The sequence below is a fragment of the Bufo bufo genome, chromosome 5 (genome assembly GCF_905171765.1).
Source record: "Bufo bufo chromosome 5, aBufBuf1.1, whole genome shotgun sequence".
In the NCBI taxonomy this organism is placed as follows: Eukaryota; Metazoa; Chordata; class Amphibia; order Anura; family Bufonidae; genus Bufo; species Bufo bufo.
In genome coordinates this window covers 386,730,528-386,744,033 of record NC_053393.1, presented here as the reverse complement: position 1 = coordinate 386,744,033, position 13,506 = coordinate 386,730,528, and the positions used below count along the sequence as shown (strand labels likewise).

Genomic DNA, 13,506 nt, shown 5'->3' with positions numbered 1-13,506 from the left:
TTAAGGCCGAGTGTATTACTGTAGTGCAGCGGCGGCATGAAGAGCACGGCATCATAGCAACCAATGACGCCGTGCGCTCCTGCTCTCAGCAGGAATCCAGGCCGTGTTACCACGGACCGCACACGGCCGTGAAACACGGCCGTGTGCATTCGGCCTAAGAGTCCAAATCTTAGGCACATGATCAAAGATACAATAAGAATTTTCAGGGACTGTATCAACAAACATGTTGTTTTTTTAATTTATATGTGACTAACCATGTAACAGAAATCATGCAAAATTGCACATTTAACACTGGCATTTCCCCATTTTGCAGTTGTTTGCTTTACTGTATAGACTGGGACATTGTAACCGGTCATTTCATTATCTTAAAAGGACACAGGGGGTTATTGACAGATGTTTTGCTTGAAGCCTAGATAATCCAGCATAGCAACACTATACCCACAGGCAAGGTGCTGTATTAATTTCTTCTGCCCTACCACATGCCCCTGCTGAGAGGCTGTACTCTATCACTGTATATACCCTCTATAGGCTGTATTAGTCTATTAGGCCTCCTGCACACGACTGTATGGCTTTTTCAGTTTTTTTTATGGATCCGTTGTTCCGTTTCTTGTTTCCGTTCCGTTTTTTCGTTCCGTTTTTTCCGTATGGCATATACAGTATACAGTAATTACATAGAAGAAATTGGGCTGGGCATAACATTTTGAATAGATGGTTCCGCAAAAAACGGAATGGATACGGGAGACATACGGAGTACATTCCATATGTGTTCCCTTTTTTTTTTCCTGACCCATTGACTTTAATGGATCCACGGAACGTGATTTGCGGGCAATAATAGGACATGTTCTATCTTTTAACGGAACGGAAATAATTTTTTTTTGCGGAACCATTGAAATGAATGGTTCCGTATACGGACCGGAATGCAAAAAACGGCCAGTAAATGGAAAAAAAAAATGTTTGTGTGCAGGAGGCCTTAGACTGTATCAAAACTCCACGAACTTCAAAGGACAGTTGAACTTTCTTTATTTGTTATCAGTTTATTGTAGCATTTTGTACATCAGCTCCTGCTCATTGTAGCTGCTGTAAAGCGCGCACACTACTGCGCTGTCTATACAGACAATACAAGAGAGAAAAGGCTGTTTCCAATATTCTTCAGGAAAGTTTTTTTAAATGAAGAATTAAGAAACAACATTGTTTAAAAGAAATAATAAATATATTACTTTTCTTTTACATACATAATTAGTAAAGGAGTTTTCCAGGCTCTTGATATTGATGACCAGTCCTCAGGATAGGTCATCTATATCCGATCGGTGGAAGTTTGACACCTCACACCTCCTTCAGTTAGCCGTTTCTTGCAGCCTCCAGCATCAGCACTTTGAATGGAGCCAGAAGAACAGCTCCGTGCAAAGTGTAGTGGCCATGCCTGCTTACTGTAGTTCATCTCCCACTGTAGAAGATACGTAATATAGTTATTTCCAGTACTACACAGAAAAGTGTTTTTTAAAGAAATAAGAAACAGTAACAGCATTTAAAAGAAATAATAAAGATATTATTTATCTTTTACTTACATAAAATATTTATTAAAATTGTTTTTAAGGCTCCTTATATTGAGGATCTATCTTCAGGATAGGTCATTAATATCTCATTGGTTGGGGCTCAGGATCCTGCACCCCCACTGATCGGCTGTTTCCAAACAAGCACTTTGAATGGAGCCAGAACAACTCCATTCAAAGTGTAGTGGTCATGCTGGGGTACTGCAGCACAACCTCTATTCATTTTAATGGAAGCTGAGCTTTGGTAACCTGGTTACTGGTTGTCTGGTTACTGTAGCTTAGCTCCTATTGAAACAAATAGGAATTGTGCTGTATTAACCCAGCACAGGCCTCTAGACTTTGAATGGAGCTGTGGAGTAAACAACTGATCGGTGGGGGGTGCTGGGTGTTGGACTCTCCCCAACTGTTGCTATCCTGAGAATGAGATATCCCCTTGAGTCCCCTCTCTATGGGATAATTCTCATGGGATAACCCCTTTAAATACTAGTCACTATACATTTTCAGAGAAGCATTATGGTCCTCCTAAACTTTGATATCAGGCATTTGCGATTCATTTTCTTTTTAATAATCTTCATTGCCAAATGCTGTTTCTAATCACCTTGATTGATTAGTATTTCAAATCTGATCTCTAGATTTGCTGGTAAGATGCATTGAAGGAGTTCAGAATGCTAAATGTACACCATTAGTTGTGCTCATACCAATACTCACAATTGGAAAAAATTTTAATCAAGAAGCTTCATGAAGAATTTATAATGTATTTCCATATCATTTTAAAAAGTGCTACTGAAGACTAGCAGGGTTTGTACTAAGGGCTCCACAACTTCCCCGGCTTCCCCGAGTATTTGTGCAGGAAAGATTGATGGACAAAGACTTATTAAAATACTGCTATGGGTGGGCACTATGGGGAAAAATACACATAAACTGAAATTAATTGTGAAGCTGAACTGATATGGCATGTGACCAACCATATTCCATCTCTTAGGCTAGGAATTCTCAACCTGTGGCTCTCCAGCTGTTGTAAAACTACAACTCCCACCATGCCCTGCTGCAGGCTGATAGCTGTAGACTGTCTGGGAATGCTGGGAGTTGTAATTTTGCAACAGTTGGAAGGCCGGAGGTTGAGCATGTCTTAGGCCCTTTCAAGACTAACAGCTGAAACCTGATTGGTAGGTTTGGACAAACGCTCCATCTCTTCCACATCTCCGCCAAAATTCATATGAATTGCGTGTGTGTAAAAATGAAAAATGTATATCAAAATAAATAATTAAAATGGGTTTTCAATGTTCCATTGGTTGTTGTGATATATATATATATATATATATATAATACCACAAATAATGCAGCAGCACAGTCAGATGTGGAGCTCTGGGTGCAAGAAATCCTCACAGAGGCTGGCTTGTCCTCCAAGATATATATTCAAAGAATGAAGAGGCAGCACTTCCAGTTGTTAGGTGATAGGGTGACGACCCCAAACTTTATTCCAGCTACGTTTCTGCCTTCTCAATGAGGCCTTTGTCAAGCTTGACAAAGGCCTCATTGAGAAGGCAGAAACGTAGCTGGAATAAAGTTTGGGGTCGTCACCCTATCACCTAACAACTGGAAGTGCTGCCTCTTCATTCTTTGAATATATATATATATATATATATATATATATATATATATATTAGTTCAGTTTTGCATGAACAGGGCATCCAAAGGAGCCCCAGTTACAGGGAAAAACAGCCCCCTGTGGGGACATTTACACAGGCAGAGCTGATCTAGGTTGCTAAGACCGAGCAGCCCTCCTATGCCCAGGACAACCAGCCATCACATGATCACTGGGTCTAGTAGAAGAACTGATGCAGCCGCTTCTCTGTTAACTGCACACAGCTTATTGAGCGCTATATACACAAGAAAAGAGAAGCCTTCTCCTCGTGGACCTGACCTTCTCCTGCTAGACTGCAGGAGAAAAAGCCTTAATCCTGCCCGTACATGTAGGGAGGGAAACTATAATCAGAAAGTGATATTAAAAAAAAAAAAACAGTCAAGAAATATTTTTTTCAATTTATTAGAAATATGCATTCAGTTTTCTCATGCATCTAGAAGCAAAAGAGACTACACTGGAGAAAGAAAGCATTTCATTTTACAGCCTTCGTTCTTACTAGTAGGCAGACATTTACAGGGGTTGTCCAGCATTGGATAAAATGATTTTTTCCTGGGCTATGTCTGGTATTGCAGCTCTATTGTATCGCTTCAGATACAACAGGAAGGGAGTACAGACACAGAGCAATGAGAGGGCAGGCAATGTCACTGTCCATCTCAGATCCAATATCCTTGACTGTAAAGCATCTCACTGTTGCTGTGCAGAAAGCATTGCTTCTTATGGAAATGAAGAATCAAAGTCCAAAATTAAACACTAGTAAGCTCTTTTAAATAAAACTAATTCTTTTTGGTGATTGTGTCCCATTAAGCCCACAAGCCACAATGAATATCATACAATGGGAAAAATGTAATCAAATTAATATCATCTATTTATACTGTATGTCAATCTGAAGTGGTGTAGCTGGTCACTGCCTCCTGATGCAGCAAGATCTTCCGACTTCTCGAAGGACCGCACTGTACCATAGGTTCTTACAGGACAGCATTGCACTCACACCAGCATAAGACGCACAAACGCTGCAGAGCGGGCCTTTCTCACTTTGGTCTGAGTGAGATGTTGTCCTGTCGGAAGCTACAGTACAGAGTGGTCGCGAGATCACTCTGCATCAGGAGAAGAGAAACCTCCCCTAGCAAAGATGAGAAGTGACTACCACACCTAGTCAGTTCAGATTGACATGCCTGGTGCCAGAAATCTTGGGGGACATTATTGCAGAAGGGGACGGGGAGCCAGTATCAGATTGGGGTGCCTAGGGCCCACCAGTAAAATTTATTTTGGGGGTCTACCATACCCATACATTCAAATATTACCTGCTCATGCAGCAGCAAGATGCTACCAGATGATTGAATATGGGGGTCCCTGCAGCAACTTTGAGAAGGTAGGTCCTGGGGAGAAGAGGACACTGGTAGCTTTCCTCTATACCTAGAAGTCATCTCAGCTCTGATCATGTCTATAATAATTTCTTATATAATCTATCAAGTTTTTTAGATGAACATAGGCTGGTTGAGGTGCTGTACATTGAATATGTGTATGAAGTGCAGTAAGTCTACTGTGTTATGTGTCACTTGTACAGGGGGTGGGAAACTAGGGGCCCACCTTGCTCAGGGGCCCACCAGGTGATTTACATGTACCCCTGTGGGCCAGTACGAGCCTGGGGGGGAGTGCATATTCAAAAGTGAAACTATGCTCAGGGAAGCCTGGCGAACTAATATACAAATAGCTCACTTTTTGTGGATTGATGACACGTCCTCTTTAAGGCTCAGCTGCTAGCGCATTACGTTTATGGTCCAGTGCATTAAGGGGTTACGCATACAATAGCATCATTTTATTAGGCACGTAGGATAAAGGGGGGATAGGTCATATCAAGTTCCAGTGCAGCTATTATGTGCGGCTCAAGTGACAACTTGGAATGTTTACTACAAGATGCAGTGGAACAAGATTGCTGGCAGGATAATCTGCCTAATCCTTTTAATGCGGTACATTCATTATACACGCATAGCCTAGTACTGCACTCATTTTAATATTTTAAGATATTTGAGAATTTTCATATGCTTCTCACTTCACTAAAGTTCATTTACTGTATTTACACATTGATTCACAATAATCAGATTTTAGCACAATGTAAATGTATTCAGATTTAAAGTCCATTGAAGCCTAACCATACAAGTCTTCAATATTTCTATTTGATTTTCTTGAGCTAAATTGATCCAGGGCGTCATACTTCTAGGGGTCCAGGAAGGCTAGAAATGTGGTGTTGTTCTTGTTGGCTTTGCTCTTAAACACAACTATACAGTAGCTTTCCCTTTGACTACTGACATAAAAAAGCCTCAGTGCCACATAAATTGACACCGGCATTATAAATGACACATAATGGCTTGCTTTACAATATTTATATCTCCAGAATGCCAGTTTATGTTGCAGATTTCCACTGTGACGTTCACCCTTTTCAATGCATAGGGTGAAAACCACAGCAAATCCGCAGCAGAATGTCCACTGCGGAATCGCAACAAAAAACACTGAAATTGTGCTACTGAAAATCTGCACAGTTTGCCCGTACCCTCACAGTATTTTATTGCACAGTATGGCAAATATAGTACTACTGGCATTCCCTTTGTATAACACATTTTTATTGAGCTGCCAACACAACTCTGCAAGAAAGAATATGTCACCAATTAAAGGCTGTGGGGGGAATTTATCATGAGGGGAATATTTGAAGTCAGTTTTGCCTGAGTCTGTGTTGGCATACTTTATGTTACATTTATCAAATGTCACATGTTGTTTGATAAGGTTGTCTTATCTTTAGGGCTCATGCACATGAGCGTGTGTTTTCCCCCCGTTTCCATGCTGCGGACCGCGAATAGTGGTCCGCAATGCGTGGGTACCGGCCGAGTGCACACTGTTTGTGGATGCGGACCCATTCACTTGAATGGGTCCACGATGCACAAGATACATTCCGCACTGCAAAAAATAGAACATGTTCTTTTTTTTGCGGTGCAGAGGCGAGACCAAAATCCCATAGAAGTGCTTTGTAGTGCTTCCGTGGGCTTCTGATCCGTGCCTCCGATACGCACCACTCCATATCTCGAGGATTGCAGACCTATTCAAGTCAATGGGTCCGCATCCGTGATACGGAGTGCACACGGCCAGTGCCTGTATATTGCGGACCCGCTGTTTGCGGTCTGCAATACGGGCACACAGGCTCGTGTGTATGCGCCCTTAAACGCAACATTTTTGTCTAGAAAAGCTACTCCAGTTTTTAAGAAAAGAGGCAATGATAAATCTGGGCCGAAACTCCTTAACATAGTTAACCGTGCCCACTTTTTCACTCACGTTTCAAAACTGGAGTGAGCGGTGTAAAACTGCTAAAAGTTGCAAAATATTTGCGCAAGTGAGCCCGAAAAGTCACAAAAGCTCTATTTTGCAACTTTTTGAAGTCAGAATTCTGGAGTGAAGGCATAATAAATCAGGACCAATGGATTTTTGAGTAATTACTGACCCACAGCCCCCACTGCTCTGCTTTTGAGTCCCGGGTTTCTTAATCCTGGTGGTATAGACCTACTGTACCTCTCTTCTAGCCACCAAGGTTGTTTAGTTCCTACATGCAGGGTGCTGCCTTGCTGCCAGCAAAGCCTCTCCTCCTCTGCCTATAGGGCAGGGCCACCACACGCTCACCCTAATCTGCTCCAGCCTATGGCTGGCTGCCTTGAGGTACTTAAGGCATCTTCCCCTGTGGAAGGGTGCCTGAACAATAGATTCATAGTTCGCTAATTTCCTGCAAAAGAGTTCTGCTATTGTCGGCCTGCCCCTGTACTGACTTCTGACTCTCTGCTGCCTAATCCTCACTTGTGCCTGAACTGTGTATTGACCCTTCTTTGCCTGAATTGCACGTACTCAGCCAGCCCTGACCTCAGTCTGTCCCTGACTGCAGTTTTGCCTGCTCTTCAGCCATGTCTCTGACCCCCGTGGGTCAGCTTTCAGTCATACAGAGACTACTCCAGGAGGTAGTGGCCTGGTGGTTCTCCTGCAGAAAAATCCAGATGCATGTACAGGTGTAAAAGGTTAAAAACCAGAGGACTACCAAGATTGCCCTTAGAAGTAACCCAAAGTGAAATCTGTTGGTTGACACAGTGGTTCCACACTCCCTGCCATAACAGACACAGAGATGCCAGAAGTAGTGTTGAGCGAACTTCTGTTTTAAGTTCGGCGTTTAAAGTTCGGCTTCCGGTTAGCGAAGAATCCCGATATGGATTCCGAATTCCGTTGTGGTCCGTGGTAGCGGAATCAATAATGCCCAATTATTGATTCCGCTACCACGGACTATAACGGAATTCGGAATCCATATCGGAATTCTCCGCTAACCGGAAGCCGAACTTTAGACGCCGAACTTAAAACAGAAGTTCGCTCAACACTAGCCAGAAGTCCTCCAGGACAGAACTGCTTATTGCAGTGTCTCTCTGCACAACAGTAACAGAATGAGGAATGGGGGGGGGGGGGTATTTATCTATCTCCATATAGTCCATTAGGGCATATGAAAGGGTTTGTTCATGGTGTTTTCTTCCCTCATTGGAAAGACTTGAGACTCAAATGGGACCCTGAGCAACAAAATGTGAACACTATTAGCACATCAAATGACTGGTCAGGTGTGAACTGTCTCTATCACGTCATTACAGCGTCTGCAGCAGGATGTGCAGTTTTCATTCACATAACCAGCCACATTCTATATTTAGAGCTAAAGGTCGTCTTGGATCAGAAGACATTTATAATACCAGTTAAACAAAAATAGCTGTACCAGGACACAGAATGCTTTAGCAGACAGTCCATCCTGCAAGTTAAGAAGGAGCATGTAGACTTATTAACATAAATCTGCATAATTCATATACAGCAATCATTTTAAATATTGATATATCACCAAAATGCCATCCATGTTTTATAGGTTCTACAGGATTCCCTTTATATTTAGATCGTGACTGGAAAGCGCGGTCTAATTATAGCAGAACAGACGTGATGTACCGCATGTCCTTAGGACAACTCAACGTCATTGTCAGTGATTTCTCTAATTTGTCCTTAGTGCTAAGCTTCATTAACAATTGCCAATATCTAGGACAAGCCACATATTTCACAGCAGTAACACTGATTAGGAAAACTAGTTTGCATATGTCTAAATGTCAGATTGACTCCATGTGAGCAGGATGTGGTCTTAGGTTGAAGTTCCTTTGATTTTTAAGGTTGTGACATTTACATTGTTTACAGCACTAAGCATCAATCTGTCAAGGGACTATTAACACATAGGTGCAAGGCAGTACTTGTCTGGAGCATGGTGTCATTTCATGAAGGTCAAGCTACAGTTTGGTTCAGTGGAACCTAGAGAGTCCAGGTGCAATCTGAAATTGTCTTTAGAGGATTTTCTTGGAAGAACATTAATGGGCTACAGTATGTCATGTATGTCTAGCCTGTGACATGAGTGTGATTCTCAGTGCTTAATTCACTCCGCTCCCTCAATCTTGCACTCACCTTCCAATCAGGCTGCAAATTGAGTATAAAACAACAGAGTCAATGCACCCAAAATCACATCATCTATTGAATTACGGGCCAATATGTAGGTCTTTATTCATATTAACATCTTTTTTTCAACATTTTCCTTTTTTGTTCCCTGAAGAAGTCCTTTAAATGGTGATAAGTAAGACACTCATTACTTTATAAAAAGATTTAACATGGATAAAACCATTGTAAGACACACGATGGTTGTCACTTTATGAGGCTGAAGAGGGAAAAACTGAAATTACATTAAAGGGGGTTATCCAAGCCTGGAAATGTCCCCCCATTTGCCCGGGCCCCGCACACTAATTCTACTTACCTAGCGCCCCACTCCCCGCACTGCTCCTCGTCCCCGCACGGCCGCCGCTGTTCCTTCCCGTGTGTGGATGAATACATCCGGTGTCGGGGGGAGGTGCAGCTAATGGCAGGTGGTGATGGAGACGAGCCTTCCCAGCGTCACCCGCGATGCTAGGGAGGCTCGTCCCCGTCACCTCCTGCCATTTGCTGATCAAGCTCCCCCCCTCCCCCTGACACCGGCTGTTTTCATCCGCGCGTGGGAAGAAGCAGCAGCGGCCGTGTGGGGAGCCACCAGATAAGTAGAATCAGTGTGAGGGGCCCGGGCATATGGGGGGGAGGGCATTTCCAGGCTCGGATAACCCCTTTAAGAAACACCTAGACAGAATATTTAACTTTTGACAGAAGGGGACAACTGTAGGACTGCAGACTTTGTGCAGCGATCGGCAGGGGAGGTGGTGGTGGTGGCGAGAATTCTGTATTTGCTCTCACTGGTGCAATCTTATCAAATTATCCAAATGTTTTTATCAGTTTATGTGCTCACACTTTGTACCGAAAACTTACATTAGTGTAGAACCCAGCTTTATGCAGCTCAGCCTCCTTCATTCTCAATCTGCTACCTCCTTATCTCTATCAGGAGCAGTACTACATGAATAGTATTGCTCCTCTTGAGCCCTGATTGATATTGTATGTGTATATTCTCCTTGTTCCTCTATTGTGCTTCTGAGGACTTCTGAGTTCGCATTTAGAAGTACGTGTGGCTCAGAAATACTGGCAATGTATTACAGCACTGATCAGCAGGTGCACAGTGGGGGGCATATACATACAAATTAGCAACCCTAAATCTACAGAAGCACTACTATTCACATATTACCTAGGACCTACTGTACCATAAGTGAATAGGGCTGACCTGTGCAATACAATATATCCTCCTCTAGACAGATGTGTTTTTGAAGAAAGCAGCTGTATCTTTTAAATCCTGATAATCTGTTTAACATTGGAGAAAGACCAGACGGTGGCTATGGGGCCCACTGTGTTGGGGCGCCTGCCTGGACTGCCCAGCCCATTCCCAATGCTGTAAGGAGTCTCTGCCCTTCTCTATGGAGTAACTGTTCATCTACTCCTCCTTTCAGATACTGTTAGCTGTGCCCTAAGGCGTTCTGCTCTTTCCCATGGAGTACTGGAGTCGGCACTCTACATTCTAGTTTTGCTTTTAATACTCTTTTTTTTTTTCCAGATTGTCCCTCTGGGTCTTGAACCCAGGACGTCCTGTATGGGAGGCAAGAACCTTAAGTTTAAGTGTAGCCAATAGAAATATTTCTCAGACTAAAAACCTCAATAGTATTCTTCCCATGCATATGGTATTAGTATCTACAGATACATCACTATACATACAGTATATACATTGTATGGTTTTTTTTTATTTTAAGGATAACAGCAAAAGTGTAATTATTATTATTTAGTAATTGCAAAAAATGCATTAAGTACAAGAGAAAGGTAGGTGAGCTCACCTGCACAATTCATGGAAGCACGGATGCTGCCAGGAACATGCAGAAGTCCACGAGGAAAGAAAAAATGTAATATCCAGCTTTCAACATATAAAATGAGTAAGGGTCCGTGCGAGACCTGAAACGCGTAGACCTGGTGGCTTCTTTGATTTTATACTGATGGAATAATAAAGGCTGCTTTTATTTTGGAAGCTGGATATTAAAAGTTTTTTTTCCTCAAAAAATGCAGTCACATAATAAGTTACAATAAACACACTGTGTGTGTGTGTATATGTGTGACTGTGTGTATATATGTATAAATATATATATATAGGCATCCAATTCTGAGCTTTGCTATGGGGCCTTGTGATTTCTGTGTAAACTGAATTTCTCTTTAATGACTGGTTTAGTAAGTATAAAGTACTGAATGTTGTGCAATCTGGCATGTGTTTGTGTGTAAATGTTTGACCTAATAAATTATTTGTGAGACGAGTTTCTTTTGTTAATATCCCAGGTCAGCTTTCACCACGTGTCCTCACTGAATTACATATATTCAGCATTACAAGCCTGTCACAGACAATTTATAGCCAGGCTTCATATACCTGTGCTAAAAACTTCTAGATTCCAAGTCATTGTCATTTTTTTCGGGCAGACTCATCATTTCACCTGTCTACTTTGAATGCTGTAGTTCCTGAAAGGTAAAGTAGTTTAATTTTGTTAGTAAATTGCTTAATATGTTGATTAAAATATGCTTAACTTATTTCTATAATATATTAACTTTTGAGAAATCGGAGATTTACCTATCATATGTATCTGATAAAAGAATCCTATTAAACATCTTAAAAGGGTATTCCTATCTGGGACCTTTAATTTCATATTGCTAGAGGTGGAACCCGCACCTAGCTGACATTGATGGCAACTCCTAGTGATATGCTATCAATGTCCCAGACCGGTATAGTCCTTTAACCATGATTGCATTTTTAGATTTATAAGAAATATAATTGAAACAACCATGATTGCATTTTTAGTCCTAGCTGACATTGATGGCAACTCCTAGTGATCATAGAAATTTCTGCGACTGAATATTCATTCCATATGTTTGTATGGGGTTGTTTCTGCAGTATGGGCAAGGATTTCTCTAAATCATACTTAGATAATTAGGACCTTCACAGAAACCTCCCCATTCTTGAACAACCTCTTTAAGGCATAGCTACAGGATTTGCCATAAAAATCCATAGGAGTGGATTGTGAATTGAATTGTGAATTGTGAATTGGCGGACTGTGTGCATGGGAGGTGGTCACATGTCCTATCTTTTGTAGTGCGGAAGCATACAGTTGAAAGAAAAAGTATGCGAACCCTTTGGAATGATATGGATTTCTGCACAAATTGGTCATAAAATGTGATCTGATCTTCATCTAAGTCACAACAATAGACAATCACAGTCTGCTTAAACTAATAACATACAAAGAATTAAATGTTACCATGTTTTTATTGAACACACCATGTAAACATTCACAGTGCAGTGGAAAAAGTATGTGAACCCTTGGATTTAATAACTGGTTGAACCTCCTTTGGCAGCAATAACTTCAACCAAACGTTTCCTGTAGTTGCAGATCAGACGTGCACAATGGTTAGGAGTAATTCTTGACCATTCCTCTTTACAGAACTGTTTCAGTTCAGCAATATTCTATGGATTTCTGGTGTGAATCGCTTTCTTGAGGTCATGCCACAGCATCTCAATCGGGTTAAGGTCAGGACTCTGACTGGGCCACTCCAGAAGGCGTATTTTCTTCTGTTTAAGCCATTCTGTTGTTGATTTACTTCTATGCTTTGGGTTGTTGTCCTGTTGCAAAACCCATTTTCTGTTGAGCTTCAGCTGGTGGACAGATGGCCTTAAAGAGGACCTTTCACCTGTATAAACTATGTTAACTGAGTATGCTGCCATATAGAGCGGCGCCCGGGGATCTCACTGCACTTACTATTATCCCCGGGCGCCGCTCCGTTCTCCCGTTATAGGCTCCGCTACCTTTGCTTCTTAAGTTATAGTAGGCGGGTCTTCCCTTGTCCTGTGGGCGTCTCCTTCTCTTAGGCTGCAGCGCTGGACAATCGCAGCGCACAGCTCACAGCCTGGGAGGTTTTTTTCTCCCAGGCTGTGAGCTGTGCGCTGCGATTGGCCAGCGCTGCAGCCTAGGAGAAGGAGACGCCCACAGGACAAGGGAAAACCCGCCTACTATAACTTAAGAAGCAAAGGTACCGGAGCCTATAACAGGAGAACGGAGCGGCGCCCGGGGATAATAGTAAGTGCAGTGAGATCCCCGGGCGCCGCTCTATATGGCAGCATACTCAGTTAACATAGTTTATACAGGTGAAAGGTCCTCTTTAAGTTCTCCTGCAAAATGTCTTGATAAACTTGGGAAATTCATTTTTCCTTTGATGATAGCAATCCGTCCAGGCCCTGACACAGCAAAGCAGCCCCAAACCATGATGCCCCCAACACCATACTTCACAGTTGGGATGAGGTTTTGATGTTGGCGTGCTGTGCCTCTTTTTCTCCACACATAGTGTTGTGTGTTTCTTCCAAACAACTCACCTTTGGTTTCAGCTGTCCTCAAAATATTTTGCCAGTACTGCTGTGGAACATCCAGGTGCTCTTGTGCAAACTGTAAACGTGCAGCAATGCTTTTTGAACAGCAGTGGCTTCCTCTGTGGTATCCTCCTTTGAAATCCATTCTTGTTTAGTGTTTTACGTATCGTAGATTCGCTAACAGGGATGTTAGCATATGCCAAAGACTTTTGTAAGTCTTTAGCTGACACTCAGGATTCTTCTTCACCTCATTGAGCAGTCTGTGCTGTGCTCTTGCAGTCATCTTTACAGGACGGCCACTCCTAGGGAGAGTAGCAGCAGTGCTGAACTTTCTCTATTTTTAGACAATTTGTCTTACTGTGGACTGACAGCAAGGCTTTTAGAGATACATTTATAACCCTTTCCAGCTTTATGCAAGT

The 13,506-nt window shown here is 42.2% G+C and overlaps 1 protein-coding gene across 2 annotated transcripts in view; it reads left to right on the top strand.

Moving 5' to 3' along the window:
• Window positions 1-13,506, top strand: part of RNF182 (ring finger protein 182) — a 175,454-nt gene that overhangs the window by 103,812 nt on the left and 58,136 nt on the right. Inside the window, exon 1 of one of the 2 annotated variants that reach the window (XM_040432841.1) lies at window positions 11,088-11,200. The exons of the other annotated variant lie outside the window; for it this stretch is intronic. The gene's annotated coding sequence lies outside the window, so the exon portion shown is untranslated. Of the gene's footprint in view, window positions 1-11,087; window positions 11,201-13,506 lie in introns of those variants that run through there. 2 annotated transcript variants of the gene reach the window in all.